We start from the raw sequence: 17,872 nt of genomic DNA, 5'->3' as shown, positions 1-17,872 counted from the left end.
AATTCATATTCAACAAATAGATTCAAATATTATTATATTAAAATAAGGGAGAATATTTTACTAGTGAAGTCAAAGAGTTGAAAATTGTTTAATAATTATGTTTAATATGCTTAAGTATATAAATAATAAGCGTTTTTTTGTTAACTTCAAGGATTAATGTAATTGGTGAAGTTTTTGTCATTAAAAACATTTTTTGTTATTGAGAGGTCATGGGTTCAATTCTCTAGTGAGGGCTAGGCTTTGTGGTTGAGCCGATCTAGTAGATCTGCCTCGTACAAATATTCTATGGATGTAGCTGTCTTCAAGGTCCATGAACCACATTTAAAAAAAAATTGTTCTTTGTTAAGAAATAACTTGAGGAAAAAAAGGATTGAATAGGAGATTTGAATTTTTTGAAGAGCAAATTAATATGAGCAATTATCAATTATAAATTAGATATTGACATTATGGTAACACAATATATTCATATCATCTCATGAACCACATTTAAAAAAAAAATGTTCTTTGTTAACAAATAACTTTAGAAAAAAAAAGGATTGAATACAAGATTTGAATTTTTTGAAGAGCAAATTAATATGAGCAATTATCAATTATAAATTAGATATTGACATTATGGTAACACAATATATTCATATCATCTCATGTATGTTAGTTACTAGCAGCCATATAGATTTAATGGCTAGTAAAAGTGGATAGACATCAATCCATAATAAGCATCGAAACATTTACTACATAATATTCATATTGCTAAAAACCTAATTTTAACTTTATTTTAAATTATTATTATTAATTATAATAATAAGTTACTATATAAGTTAAACATGTATACATTTAAAAAAACAAGGAACAAGATTTTTAACCATGGAGATTTACTCCCACTTTACTATGGAAATTCTTAATTTGTAAATAGGATTCTCTACAATACCATGTGTCAATGCCATGGCTTATCAATATCACATACTCAAAAAGTCATAACTCACTTCACATGATACTTGTTCATATGATATTTTTTTAAATAATCAATTTAATTAAAAGAGTTAAATGGGCATAACTACTTTGGAGATAAATTTCAACATTTCGTTTGTGTATACTATTATGAATATTCTAAAATATTCCATGGAGGTTAAATCTCTACCATCCTCCTAATAATTATTGGTAATTAAATTAAAATTTTAGAAGCCATATTCCAAAACATAGCTAGCGTTTCATATCCCTTAGTTTAATTATTGAACTTTGAAAAGTATGAACCAACTGGCACATTTGAACAAGGGCTACAGTGTAAATACTCTCGCTTAGTTTAAATATAGTTAAATTAGAGTAAAAATGAAACTTTCATTGTGAGTGATTGATAGAGATGTAATCATAATAATGGGCAAATTATAAACCTGAGTATTAAATTTTATGAGCCTAACCATGAGTTAATCATCTTTTTTAAGTTCTTTGTTTCATAGCTAAAATTATTTTGACCAAATCATTTTACAAAACCACAAAGTTTTCGAAGTAAAACAATCATAATGTAAAATTATGATGTTCTTAAATTGAAACATTTTTATACTTAATGTGTTTGTGAGTAATGTATTTATTATAAATAAAACCTTTAAAGAAATTATAAAGAAGCATAAATTTACAATGTATTATTGTTCATGATTATTTATTATATTTCTAAATATTCAAAAGTTTAGAATATTATGAAAGCAATTATTTTGTTGTTGTAGTAAGATATTTGATCCAAAGGTGTCAATTTTTTATTTGTGGATTAAGAACTTAGATTAATAATATGTTTGGGAGTAATGTATTTACTATAAATAAAATATCTAGAAAAGTTATAAATAAATATAAATTTAATAAGTTGTTTTTAGTGAGAATTTTTGAAAGCTTTTTCCTATTTATTGAAATCACAAGTTTGATGGGTAACCCCTGCACAATGGAAGTGCCCTAGGGGTTTTTGAGGGTGTTGAATCCATATTTATAGTCAAAAACCAGTTTAAATAATACAAATCAAGATTTCTCCTCAAATTTTTCTATTGGATTCTGGCACCGCCCAAAAGTCCACTAAAGACAACTCCTAAATTTAATATATATTATTTTTATTAAATTATATATCATATTTTGATAAAGTCTTTCGAATTAATCACAACATAAGTTGTTGGTGGACGTTTTGAACCATCTAATGTGGTTCATCCTCACGACAAAGGTGAAAAAATTAGTCAATATGTTTAAAGAGCATAAATGCATGGTTCCATAGTTAGCTTAGCTGTTAAAAATTAGTTGAATAAATAAATATATATATATATATATATATATATATATATATATATATATATATATATATATATAGATATTATCATTTTTTTTATCTTTTTTTTATTTCTAATTAAAATAATATTGAATTGAAATTAGTTAGATTAATTTAATAATAATATAATAAGAATGGCATTTTACCATACCTCTCGTTTATTTATATTTTTATTAATTTACCATACCTCTAATCTTCTGCAACTAGATCTAGATCTTCTACCTTATTCCTCTGCGGCTTGGTTCTAGATCTTCTACCTTATTTCTCTGCAGCTTGTTTCTAGATCTAATCTTCTGCCTTATTTCTCTGCGGCTGGGTTTCGACTCCCACGCTGTGTTTCGGCATTCTCCGTTGTCTCACGTTATGGGGTTATCAAAGGCAACAACCAATTTCATAGACAAACCACCTGTTCAATCTTCTGCGGCTAGATCTAGATCTAACCTTCTGCCTTATTTCTCTGTGACTGGGTTCTATGGGCAAATATGGCTCCCAGCTTCGCAAAAATAGTTGTTGGCTCAGTTTCGTCCACTTTTGGAGGGCAAGCTCCTGCCCATATCGGCAGTGAAGCCCCGACTCCCACTGTTCAGGTGGTCCAAGCCTCACTCGATGAGACTTTGAAGTTTTCCGAAAGTGCCCTAATCTGTTGGTTCAATGGTTTTTGGCCACTGCTGACAGCTCTCCACAATTGGATCTCGGAGGTATGGAAGCCTGTCATTTCTGATGAAATTAATATCTACCCCTGTGCTAGGGGTTTCTTTACAGTAGATTTTGAAAATCCTGAAAGCAAACAATGTATTCTAGATTCTGGCCCTTGGTTTTGGGAAAACTCAGGCCTATTCATGGAGCCATGGAACCCATCATTCGATCCCTCAACAATAGTCGTAACCTCAACACCAGTTTGGGTGAGATTGTCAAGCCTGCCCTTGCATCTTTGGAAGCTCTCTTCGTTAAAAGCCATTGGAAATGCAATTGGGAAATTTTACTGCAAGTGCCCAGAAACAGAGAAATATGCCAGAACCACCTATGCACGCATCTGTGTGGAAATGGACTTCAGCGTCGGATTCCCAGCTGAAATAAACCTAACAAGTAAAGACTATGTGTGGAACCAAAAACTCGATTATGAAAGTGTCCTCTTCAGATGTCGATCCTGCTTTGAGACAGGCCATCTAGCCAAAAATTGCCCAAAATCCCAGAAAAATTCTGCTAGAAAAAGCCACCACAGATCTACATGGTGGGAAGGAGCACAAAAAGCACACTACACTATCATCAAAGAAAAATAATCTAGAGAAAACTCTGAATCACAAGAAATCGGGCAAGAAAGAAACAATTCTCAAGACAAGCAAGGAGAAAACCCCGCCCAACAACAAAAAAGTGAACTTGACAACCCCGCAAACATCAACAGTTATGAGGATTTGAATACCGCACAAAATAAATCTTCATTTAACAGCAAAGCAAATCTCCTAGACCAAACTTCTTCTCTGACTATCTTCAAAAGGACTAACACAATGGATTGCGAAGCTAAAATACCAATGTCCCAAGAACCAGAAGAGATGAAGGAGATGCAAGATAAAGGAAGTTGGGAGACCGTTTATATATATATATATATATATATATATTATCATTTTGTTTTGTTTTGTTTTATTTTATTTTATTATATTTATAATTAAAATAATATTGAATTTAAATTAGTTGGATTCATTTAATAATAATATAGTAAGAATTGAATATTTGTAAATATATAATCATAATTAAAAATAAGTTTAATATATTTATGAAAGGGTTATTAAATAAAATAATTAATATTCAATAATTAGATTCAAGTATTATTATATTAAAATACTGAAGAATATTTTACTATGGAAGTCAAAGAGGATATATATATATATATGTTGGATCCCCACCCTCTTTTATATATATGTAAGGGTGGGATCCAATTTCTACTTAGCTCCCAACCATCATCCCTATTAAGATTAATAGTGCACTTTTCAATTTCAATGGCCTCTCTAAGCTTCCTATGATGGAAGTAATCAACCCTTGCGATGACCCGAGAATCCTCAATGCAGGCATGGTGATTGGATTTCACTGCATGTTCAGTTAAAGCTAAGGAATGAGAACGGTTGTGCTTCATATAAACTACATGTTCTTGGATTCTCTAGTTAATGGAGCTACTAGTTTCCCCAATGTAGGGAATCCCACAAGAACACGAGATGGGGTATTTCACGTCTTCAGGGTTTACAAAGTCTTTAACAGACCTAATTATATTATAATTAAAAAAAATGGAACATTATAATTTTTGTTTAAAGAAGTAAGTTAAACAACATTGCAATTAATTTAGTCTATTTCAAAGGAGTTAAAAAATGCTTAATAATTAAGTTTAATATGATTAAGTATATAAATAATAAGTATTTTTTTTGTTAATGATCCGGATCTTGGGGGGAGGCCCTCAAGATCTAAAAGATGAAATGGATCTTGGGGGTTGCCCTGCAAGATCTGAAAAATGGAAATTGCCAGAAGAAAAAGAGTAGAATGTCCAATAAACAATCTGTCCTTTTACAAAATGTGACTTGTTACTTATAGTATTTTTCAGTTACAATACCACGGGTCAATTCCATGGGTGAATGAATACCATGGGTGGATGCCACTTATAATACCATGGGTTGATGTCATTTTCCATTCGGATCATTCCTCCCTCCTTAAGAAGCAATGGTCCCCATTGCATGAAGTTTCCTCCTGCGAAGCCTTTGTTGAATATGAAGAGCCTCTAAAGAGAAGGGTTTTATGTGGTTAACCCATAACCATAATGAAAGAAGATTTGAGGATAGAGATACCCTGTAATGCTTGTGACCAACTTTGATACGAACAGTGTGCGGCTTAGCAAATGGACTTTGATGAAGTGTAGGTTTGTGGATGACCCATAACCATGATGAATGAAGATCCGAGGATAGAGATACCCTGTAATGCTTGCGACCAACTATGATACTAACAGTGTGCGGCCTAGCAAATGGACTTCGATGAAGTGTGGGTTTGTGGATGACCCATAACCATGACAACTGAAGATCCGAGGATAGAGATACACTATAATGCTTGTGACCAACTGTGATACTAACAGTGTGTGGCCTAGCAAATGGACTTCAATGATAAGGATTTTGTGCAGTTGACCCATAACCATGATGTTGGTTGTTGATGAAGTAGCAGGTGCCTACATAGCCTGGGGTGGGAGGGCACGTCTCCAAGGAACCCAAGCCGAATGTTGTTATGCTGAAACTGATGAATATGAAGCAAGTGCCTACTAAAACAGGGTGGGAGGGCACGTCACCAAAGGGAACCCACTCTGAATGCTGCTCCAGAATTAAAATGGACATAACTCGGTCAATATAACTCAGAATATTTATTATACCCTGTTTTTGGAAGCAGAAAGACCATTTTGCTTCTTCCCATGTGATGGAAATCCTTATCTGGACACTCTAGAATCTCATATTTGAGCTGCAATTTTTCCACTGTCACAAAAGTTCTGAAAAAAAAATAGTTGATTTTAAATCAGCGATATCTCCCACATCCAAACTCCGATTCGACCTGGTTTTTTTTTTTTTTTTGGTGATTTTTCAAGAGGAGCTCGAATCTATAATATTTTTTTTTGAAATTCTGCACAAAAACTTCAAAAAATGATAGGAGAGTCGTCATCCACCAGTTGTCGTCAGGAAAAAAATTTATACAACATAGCTGATCTTAAATCAGAGATATCTCCCTTATCCAAACTCTAATTCCGCCAATTTTATTTTATTTTTTTTATTTTTTTTGGTATTTTTATGCAAGGAATCCAGATCTGTTGTTTAGTTTTGTAAATGTTACACCAAATGTTTCAGATCTGATTTGCAAACTCGCCGCCCAAAAAAAAATCCTACAAAAAAATGAAAAAAAAAAGAAAAATTATTCCTGCTTGGCCCAAAAAAGTGCTTTGTGGAGGTCTCAACGCGTGCCTGAAGTTTGTTGAATATTGCTGCAAAAATTTGAAACTAAAATATGCATGAAACCCTCATTCCCATGGAATCGTAACCTGCTCTGATACCATTGATCCGGATCTTGGGGGGAGGCCCTCAAGATCTAAAAGATTGAAATGGATCTTGGGGGGAGCCCCCAAGATCTGGAAAATGGAAATTGCCAGAAGAAAAAGAGTAGAATGCCCAATAAACAAAACCACAAAGATTTTTTTTTATTAAAACATATAATAACTATAAGGACTACACTGTGATGGACAATCTGTCCTTTTACAAAATGCGACTTGTTACTTATAGTATTTTTTAGTTACAATACCACGGGTAAATTCCATGGGTGAATGAATAACATGGGTGGATGTCATAATACCATGGGTCAATTCCATGGGTGAATGAATACCATGGGTGGATGTCACAATACCATGGGTGGATGCCACTTACAATACCATAGGTAAATTCCATGGGTTGATGTCATGTTCCATTTGGATCAGTTAACTTCAAGGATTAATGTAATTAGTGAAGTTTTTGTCATTAAAAGCATTTTTGCTATTGAGAGGTCATGGGTTCAATTCTCTAAACACTCTGAGAGCTAGACTTTGTGGTTGAGCCGATCTAGTGGATCTGCCTCGTACAAATATTCTATGGATGTAGCAGCCTTCAAGGTCCATGAACCACATTTAAAAAATAAATAAATAAATGTTATTTGTTAAGAGATAACTTGAGACAACAAAAAAAAAGGATTGAAAAGGAGATTCAAATTTTTTTAAGAGCAAATCAATATGGGCAATTATCAATTATAAATTAGATATTTACATTATGGTAAAACAATATATTCATATCATCTCATATATGTTAGTTACTAGTAGTCATATAGATTTAATGGCTAGTAAAAGTGGATAGACATCAATCCATAATAAGCATTGAAACATTTACTACATAATACTCATATTGCTAAAAAACAAAAAACTTTATTTTAAATTATTATTATTATTATAAGTTACTATATAAGCTAAACATGTATACATTTAAAAAAAATATGGAACAAGATTTTTAACCATGGAGATTTACTTCCACTTTACTATGGAGATTCTTAATCCGCTACAATACATGGCTTGTCAATATCACATACTCAAAATGTCATAACTCACTTCACATGATACTTGTTCATATGACATTTATTTTCAAATAATCAATTTGATAGAAAGAGCAAAATGGGCATAATTACTTCGGAGATAAATTTCAACCTTTGATTTGTGTATACTATTATGAATATTCTAGAATATTCCATGGAGATTAAATCTCTACCATCCTCCTAATAATTATTGATAATTAAATTAAAATTTTGGAAGCCTTATTCCAAAACAAAGTCGCATAGCTAGCATTCCATGTCCTTCAGTTTAATTATTGAACTTTGAAAGGTATTAACCCACTGCCACATTTGAACAAGGGCTACATTGTTGATACTCTCGCTTAATTTAAATATAGTTAAATTAGAGTCAAAAACGAAACTTTCATTGTGAGTGATTGATAGAGATGTAACCAAAATAATGGGCAAATTATAAGCCTGAGTTTTAAATTTTATGAGTGTGCAAAGTTGAGTTTGATTATATTAACCTTCAGTTAATCGTCTTTTTTAAGTTCTTTGTTTCATAGCTAATATTATTTTGACCAAATCATTTTCAAAATCACAAAGCTTTCGAAGTAGAACAATCATAATGTAAAATTATGATGTTCTTAAATTGAAACAGTTTTATACTTGTATTTGATGTGGTAAAACCAAGTGTCTTATGGGGGAATGGGTGAGTAGTATGGGGGTGGTGTTTGAATATCTTTCCCTTGACTTTCTGTAGGGGCTTGCCTACACGAACAAGCTTGCCTATAGGTCGTTGTATCATAGGTTTACCTGCTCTATAAACTCTTTAATATTCAGAGATTTAGTCACAAAAATGTCTAAGTTGGAACATCCAGATGTTAGTTATAATGTACAAATACACTCATCATATATATTTAAACGATATTATTAATTGATATGTAGTGAAAGGGATAGTCACTTATGTTAGGGGCTTATTCAATACGTAGAAAATGATACTAGAGACTATTACAAGGATTTTGTTAAAACCTTCATATGTCTTCTATTTTGAACATGGCATCTTATTATTTAGTTAAACGTAATTTTTTTTAATGTGTAAAATTAAAATTTTTAAATGTATTTGGTGAAACGATTTGGGAAATAAAAATAAATGTGATTTTTTAATATGCTTTATTATAATTAGTGGAAGTTTTAAAGTTTATACTTATTTTAAAGCACAAGAATATTAGTGAATTTTACTAATTTTTAAAATATTAATTATAACACGTTTAACAATATATTTGTAAAAAATATTTGATTTCATAAAGACTTAATATAGTTTCAATTTTTGATGTTTTCTATAGTAAAATATATTTCCTCTTTAAAATTTGGGAAAAAAGATTAAATAGAAATTAACAAATTTTTATTTCTTATTTTTGTTTATTAAATATGAAAAATGACTTTTATCAGAAATTTATTCTCTAAAATTTCGCATAAATGATATTGCAAACATTAGATCTATAGAAAAGTCGTGTATTGTTGTTACATTGCACGTCAACATCAAAATAGTGTTAGATTAAAGCACACAATGTTGTAAGCAAACTCCCAATTAAATGTAAACGGAGAGAGTATCGTGAAATGAAAGGTCCAAATAGCTCGTTATTCTTTCATGTACATTTCACATAGATTACAATACATTTGTCCTTTCTTGGGAATCTAGTTCAGTGTATTGACACAACACATTAAATTTAAAGTATGACAGGGTTTGGCATGTCACCTCTCTATTTCTTACTATGCAAAATGTTAGGTGAGAAGTTGAAGGTTATCATCTTGCTGCCAATCACAGTTACACTTATGTACTCTCACTTGTCTAGTAACTCTAATTTCAATTTAAAGAAGAAAATATAATATACAAATTATATATTTAATAATTTATTTTGTATCCTATAATTGAACATTTCATTTTTCAGATTTCAATGGCGTGAAATTTAAAACAACAGTAATAATATTACTTAAATTGTTTAAGAATAAAACAATTATGATCATGAACTTATAACAATTAGATTCCTGAGAATGGAAGGAAGCCTCCACTTACCCTATGTTACGAGTTAAATGGTAGGGTTTTAATGATTTTTACAATGTTTCAATCATGATTACTTAAGTTCCACATGGGAATGATGCCTTCAGTGAGCCCAACTTTGTTCTACAATTTGAATGATAGAGTTTCAATGATATTGACAATGTTCCAATCATCATTAAATATGTTCCATATGGGAATGAGGAGTTATTTATCGATAACTTACGTGGATACCCCCAGAGCATACACGTTGGTATTGTTGGTGTCAGTATTGGAAGCACGATCTGGTACTGCAAATGCACCTGTGGGTAGCGTAAAATGATTACACAGTAAGACTTCGGTGCACAAAACTGATCAGAATTTAAAAATAGAATTAAAATATTCTAAAAAATAAATTATTTTTTGTTTGTAATGTGAACTTTGTAGATTCTTTGTTTTTTTTGTTGTCAACTATAGAATAATTCATGGTTCAATGCATTATCAAATGCGTTATACCCTATGTGACAGGGATAATGATAATGTGGATGTAATAAAACCCTCCTAGGTAGAGTTATGAAGGAGAAACAAGAGAAGCAATATGACATTGTCTCTACTCTAAATGACATCAAGCGTGTTCAGAGGTATGAGCGTTCGTGATTGGAGAGTTTGGCTGCCAGGATAGCCCACTTGGAGAGTCATCTCTAACGCTGCAAAGCCTCCAACTCCTCTAGGTTCCAATGCCAAGGATCTTGCTCTAGTGGCTTCCTCGGAATCCGGATTTTCCATCATGTTCTACAGTGGCATTTCATTGTGTACTTATGTAGATGATAGACATGTTTATTTCCTGTAGTGTTTTTTATCTTACTCAGACTTTCTCATCCGTAAGCGATTAATATATTTAGTTTCCCCAAATCATGAACATTAGGGAATGATATCTTGATTTTTTGAGTTTTTGATGTAATACAAATATAAATTCACAAAAAAAAAACAAAAACAAAAACAAAACAAAATAAGTATATGTAATATATTTACACCAAGCTTCATTCTTCCTTCCTGCTGGTGGCCCTACTAGGGGCTCCCCTGCTACTTGGGGCCTACTGGTGGCTTAGGAGATAAGATTTTAAGGAGGGTCGTGGCCCTATATTTCTTTCTTTTGGGGTATTGGGTAGTGTTGTTCGACTGGAAGACATAGAGCCAACTCCCAAGACTTTGGATTTGTGTGGTTTGGTTGGGCAAACATTGTTCATCCCAAACAATTCCAGCATCCAATTTTTGTTGTCCTCTGTCAAGTGAAAAAATGACACGTGGAAAGGATTCATGAGCCATTTCCCTTATCCTGGTACAAGTTTCGAGTCTCATCTGTTTACTTTGTCAGGGGATGGTACAATGATGAACGAGAGCTCCAACAACGACTGGACATGAAACATGGATGCTACATGTTATGTAAATGGATCTGTTTTTTTGACACGGTAAACAAGCTCTTCATCAACTGAATCAAGAGCTTTTGCTTCAATTTAAACTAAAGAAGGTCATAGAATTCACTAATTGATCGAATAAGGTACTATGCAGGCAATCACTCACCCCATTGCCCAAAGGTAGGGGAAGTTGGGATAGTATAATGTATAAATAGATTCACTGATATAGGCGGCGCCAATGTAGCTATGGTTACTCCCGTAATGCCTCTAGATCTAGAAGATGGTTTCAGAGAAGAAAGAAAATAGTTGGGTCATGCATGGGAGTGGTTTGATGAGCGGAGTTTGTCTCTGTACGACTGAAAGAACACCAGTCTTATAGAGGTAATAGCCATTTCATGTTAGGTGCAGTAATATCTACCTACCATGCATACAATGATTATTTCCATTATGCCCATGTAGGTTGCAGATTAGCCATGAAATATTTGGCTTTTATTAACCCAATCTACGATGACCATGGTGTTAGTGAATCATTTGTAACTCAAGTGCGTGACTCAACAAAAATGAATGTAAGTCAACTGCATTTCGAACATGTCAGGCAGTGGAAATGTTGATAACATATGTATGCTTGGATTAGCGACCCTACTTTCTTGAAACGAGTTACCTATTCTTGTGTACATGAAACACACCTACATAATTGATCTGATGTTCTCATCGTACCTCTGCACAAGAATTATTTGCCTGCAAAACAAACTGGAAAATTGGTGCAAATGCGTCAAAAAATGCTCCTAGAGGGAATGGAACTGTGCAAGGATCGTACCAACGAACACACAACTGCACAGAAACTAGTTACCTGTAAAAGAAATGGAAAATTAGTCCTCTATTAAGTCCCTATAATACTAGTGATTCCCCCATTACTATTGTCATTGTAGCCCTTATTGTTATTTTTGTGCCCCTATTGTCCCCATATTGTTACTAGTCTGCCCCATAGAAACCAGCTATTGTTATTGTTGTGCCCTTATGTTATTACTCTTATGTCGGCTTGATTATATTGTGACCCCTTAGACTCCTATATATAGAAGAGAGGTTTAGTCATTTGTATCATCCAAGAATTTTTCATTTGTGTGATGTAAAAGAGGTTGCCCCCTCGAAGAGGCTAAATTCGAAGGCGTTGATCTATCTTTTTGTGAGCTGGTTTCATAATGTTTGGTATCAAAGCTTTGGATTCTATGGTTTCGCTGCTCCAAACATGTCATCGTGGAATTTTTGCTATAACTTTTTTCTGTGACGTTTCAGAAGCTAAAAAAAAACCCATTTGAGCCTAAATCGTTCTGAACTTCGGGTCCAAATTCAAAGCTTGTCTCGTTATATTTTCAGAGATATGATCTGAGGAAGTTAACGTTTTTGCAGACTCTTGAATTGCATTCCAAACAGGTGACCTGGGGAAAATCGTCGTAACTTTTGTTCTGAGATCAGATGGAAATTTCGTAAGAAGTTTCAGAAAGAGGATGACCTGTAGTTTTCTGTATATCAGTTTTAGGTACTAAGGTCGAAACAGTGACACGTGGTACTTCGGACAAGTTTGCTCTACTGAATTAGTCTATAATCAGGTCAATGTGGGAGATTTGGCATAACTCTTCCTTAGAGAATCCAATCTTGATCAAACTTGCGGGGATAAAAAGAGGAATCAAAGGGTTACTGCAGGACGTGATTTCAGATATTCGAGATCTGCAGTTACAGAGATACAACAGATTCAATATCGAGCTCTTACAAAGTGAATAAAAAAGTGTGTAGCTTTTTTAAATTTTGCATAAGATTGGTTTGAAAAATTAGTTTGAAGGAATTCAAAGGGAATAGTGAAGAATTATTAGCATAAATTGATGCCCCAAAGAAATAAAATGGAAACACCTAGTAAGCAACCTGCAAGTTCTAGCATGACTCGTGAAGAAGAGGAAGAAATGCAACATGAGATATCAAAATTACAAGACCAAGTACAACAAATTTTACTCTCACAAAAGGTAACTGAGGCCAAGATGAATGGTGTGGAAGCTAATATGAATGGAGTGCAAGCTAAGATGAATGGCATGGATGCTAAGATGGAAGAATTAAAGATAATTTTGAATAAGTTGCTACAAGAAATGGTTACTAATGGTGAAAGGGTAGTAAAGGAAACTCATGATGAGAACAAAATAAATGTTAATCATGATTTCATAGACTCTAATGTTGGATTGAAGACCCACCATGTTCCAAAAATCGATATGAGGAAGTTTTATGGCAAGGATCCCGGAACATGGATACTACAGATGGAGCAATTTTTCGATCTCCATAATGTGCAAAACACACAAAAGGTATGTATTGCAACTTTATATTTGGAACCAAATCAGTTTGTATGGTATCGATGGCTTTGCTCTCGTAAACAAATTGTCACTTGGGCAATTTTTACAAAAGAAATGATAGCACATTATGAGGATACAAAAAGCAACACCTTTTTTAGCCAATTGATAAATCTCAAACAAAAGGGTTCAATGATGGAGCACATTGAGGACTTCCAAAAATTGAACATAAGGGTAAAAGATATTCCAGAGGAGCATAGGATTGATGTGTTCATAGGGACTTTAAAGGATACTATCCAACATGAGGTTCGCCTTTGGGAACCTGATTCATTGGAGAAGGCATTCAGGTTAGCAAGAAAAATGGAAATCAAAATTCTGGCAACCAGGAAGCCTACCACTCACAACTATAGAGATGGAAGTGTTGTTGCCCCTAGCCTTCCACAACCTACAAGGTTGACACCACAACAATTGGAAGAAAAGAGAGCAAAAGGGCTTTGTTACAGTTGTGATAGCAAATACTCTAAAGGTCATAAGTGTGCTGAGAAGAAATTATTCTACATAGATTGTGAAGAGGAGGAAGAAAAGAAACAAGAAATGTCAAAAGAAGAGGATATACTCCAGGAACAAACCCTAGATAAAGATGAAATGAATCCGACCATATATTGTGATGCATTGGCTGGAATTACCACTCCTCAAACTATCAAGATAGAAGGACATATCAAGAAGAAAAACGTAATAGTGTTGATTGATTCGGGAAGTACCCATAATTTTATTCATTGTAAGATAGCCAAGGAATTGAATTGCTTCCTATATCTAGCACGAGAGTGTCAAGTGATGGTTGCAAGTGGAGGAACCATAAATTGCTCTGGAAAGTTCCATAATATCAAGCTATCCATGGGAGAATATGTATTGAATAGCCCAATGCTTTCCATTCCAATGGGTGGTGTTGATGTTGTACTAGGAGTCCAGTGGATACAATCCTTGGGTACAATAGATTTTAATTTTCAATAACTTTTCATGAAATTTTGTGCGAAAGGAAAGGAAGTTGAATTAAGGGGTATTGTAGGGAAACCGGGAAAGATAATAAGCTCTAACGGTATGACAAAGCTTCTAAAGAAGGAACAACGAGGCGTAATTGCACAATTATGTTCGCTAGAGGTTCCCACATTGAAATCATTTATTTCTCCAGATCTTCAAAAAGTCCTAGACAATCATTCCAAGGTATTTGAGACTCCCAAAGGCCTCCCACCTATTCGTGATCATGATCATGCTATTCATTTGATTCCAGGAAGTGCTCCTCCAAACATCAGGCCGTACAGGTATCCCTATGCCCAAAAGAGTGAAATTGAACGTATGGTTGCAGAAATGCTAGAGGCTGGTATAATTCAACCTAGTCAAAGTTATTTCTCTACTCCAGTAGTATTGGTGCACAAGAAGGATGGATCATGGCGCATGTGTCCGGATTATAGGGAGCTCAATAAGCTCACTATTAAAGATAAATTTCCCATTCCTTTCATTAATGAATTATTGGATGAATTGCATGGATCAATTTACTTCACCAAGTTGGATCTTCGTTCATGATATCATCAAATTAGAATGAAGACTGAAGACATTCCGAAAACAACAATTAAAACTCATGAGGGTCATTATGAATTTTTGGTCATGTCCTTTGGCCTTACCAATGCACCTTCTACATTTCAAGGTTTGATGAATTCCATTTTCAAACCCTTCCTTAGAAAATTTGTGTTAGTATATTTTGATGATAACATTCTACATTTCTAATCTACAACAAGTCTTGGAAAGATCATGTTCAACATATTGACAAGGTGCTCAAACTATTGGAGGAGAAACAATTATATGCAAAAAACTCCAAATGTTTCTTTGGAGTACAAGGGGTGGAATATCTGGGTCATATTGTATCTCATGAAGGTGTTAAGGTAGACCCTAGTAAAATTAAAGCCATTAAGGAATGGAAAATCCCCACATCCATAAAGAATCTGCGAGGATTTCTCAGGTTGACAGGGTATTATTGCAAGTTTGTTAAGAATTATGGGAGAATAGCAGCACCTCTAACAACATTATTGAAGAAATATGCATTTTCATGGACTCCAGAAGCAACAAAGGCCTTCGAACATCTTAAAGAGGCAATGTGCCAAGCACCGTCTTAGCTACGCCGGACTTCACAAAAACCTTTATTGTGGAATGTGATTCTTCAGGAAATGGAATTCGTGTTGTTTTAGTGCAAGATGAAAGACCCATTGCTTTTGAAAGTCATCCAATCAAAGGAAAGTATTTACACAAAGCTATTTATGAGAAGGAAATGTTGGCAATACTACCCTACCTAATGGGAAGACACTTCAAGGTAAACATAGATCATGATAGTCTTAAATACTTTTTAGAACAAAGATTATCCTCTAAAGAGCAACAAAAATGGGTCACAAAGATGTTGGGTTATGACTTTGAAATCATATACAAAAAAGGGAAGCAAAATGTTGTGGCAGATGCACTCTCAAGAAAGGATGAGGATGTGTAAGCATTGTTGTGCGCCATTTCTATTATCCAACCAATTGGATAAATGAAGCAAGGGATGAATGGAAGAATGACGAAGAAGTGTGGGCACTCATTCAAAAGTTACAACAAGATCCTAGTACATCTGATACATTTAGCTGGAAAAATGATTCGTTATGGTACAAAGATCGCTTATACCTATGTAAGAATTCCCAACTCAAACAAAATATTCTTATGGAATTGCACACTTCTCCCTTAGGAGGGCACTTAGGATTTTTAAAAACTTACCATAGGATTAAGAAGGAATATTTTTGGGATGGCCTTAAATTGGATATTCAAAAGTTTGTAGTCGAATGTTTCGTTTGCCAACAAAACAAAGTTGAAACAATTAAGACCCCAGGTCTATTACAACCTTTATCCATTCCAAGCCAATGTTGGAGGAGGTTTCAATGGATTTTATCACAGGTTTACCCAAGTCCGAAGGAAAGAGTGTCATCATGGTGGCAGTTGACAGACTTACCAAGTATGCACACTTTTGTGCATTATCGCATCCATTTAAAGCCAGTATAGTTTCTACTGCATTTATGGAAAAAATTCAAAAGCTACATGGAAACCCAAAGATTATTGTAAGCGACAGAGATCCCATTTTCACTGGAAATTTTTTGATAGAATTATTTTCTTGTCTCGGTACTCAATTAGCTCATAGCTCATCTTATCATCCTCAATCTAATGGGCAAACTGAGACAGTAAACAAATGTTTGGAAGGATATCTTCGTTGCTTTGTATATGATAAACAAACACAATGGGTCAAATGGTTGCCTCTGGCTGAATGGTGGTATAACACTTCCTTCCATACTGTAGAAAAAATGACCCCATTTATGGCACTTATGGATATCATCCACCATCCATCACATCATATGTAAGAGAAAATTCTAAGGTTCAAGCAGTGGAACATCACATCGAGCATCAACAACAAGTTCTCCAACTCTTAAAGGATAACCTCACGTTGGCGCAAAATAGAATGAAACAACAGGCAGATCAACATTGCAGCAAAAGAAGTTTTGATGTAGGTGACTGGGTATTCCTACGGCTACAAACATATAAACAAATGTCCCTCAAGCAAGCTAAGAAGGATAATAAATTATCACCAAAGTATTATGGTTCATACAAGGTGTTGCAAAATATTGGTACTATGGCATACAAATTGGAGCTTCCTGCAGCTTCCCGAGTGCACCCAGTTTTCCATGTTTCATGTTTAAAGAAGGTTATAGGTGACAAGCTCCCAGTTCAAACAATATTGCCAGAACTTGACGAGGAAGGAAAAATCATATCGGAACCAGAAGCAGTCACAGAAATAAGAACTCGACAACTATGAAATTGATCAATTTCGGAGTATCTCATCAAGTGGATGGACTTATCCGCTGAATATTCGACATGGGAGGATGAGAATTTTATACAGAAGCATCCAGAACTACTCAAATGTTGAGGACAATGCTTTTCAGAAGGAGAGGGGCATGTTAGGTCCCTATAATAATAGTGATTCCCCCATTACTATTGTCATTGTAACCCTTACTGTTATTATTGTGCCCCTATTATCCCCATATTGTTATTAATGTGGCCCATAGAAGCCCACTATTGTTATTGTTGTGCCCTTATGTTATTACTGTTATGTCAGCTTGATTATATTGTGACCCCTTAGACTCTTATATATAGAAGGGAGGTTTAGTCATTTGTATCATCCAAGAATTGTTCATTTGTGTAATGTAAAGGAGGTTGCCCCCTCGAAGAGGTTGAATTCTAAGGCGTTGATCTATCTTTTCTACCTTTTTGTGAGCTGGTTTCATAACATCCTCACTTGTCAAAAATTCTCCTAAAGGGAATTCAACTCTACAAGATTGTACCTTTTTTAAGATAAATATCCAGTCACTTTAAAAAGGATATAAGCTTCAAGAGTTACTCCCTGTCACCAAATTTAGCCATTTAATTTGAAAATCATATGAAAGCTAAATTCACAAGATCAAGGAAAACCGTCCAACACACATTATTAAGGAACATCTAAATTCTTAGTAATGTTTGAATAAGACTCCAACTAACAATAAGAAATGCTAAAGATTTTCTTTTGAAGTCAAAAGTTAGTTCAAACAGCATTAGAGATCATATAAAATTCAACCACGAGTTGTTTAGGATTTTCCCTTTTTATCATAAT

The sequence above is a fragment of the Pinus tabuliformis genome, chromosome 8 (genome assembly GCF_031772625.1).
Source record: "Pinus tabuliformis cultivar Carrire ecotype Pingquan chromosome 8, CPIR1, whole genome shotgun sequence".
In the NCBI taxonomy this organism is placed as follows: Eukaryota; Viridiplantae; Streptophyta; class Pinopsida; order Pinales; family Pinaceae; genus Pinus; species Pinus tabuliformis.
The sequence above is the reverse complement of the archived record's forward strand: the minus strand, read 5'-3'. Positions refer to the sequence as shown.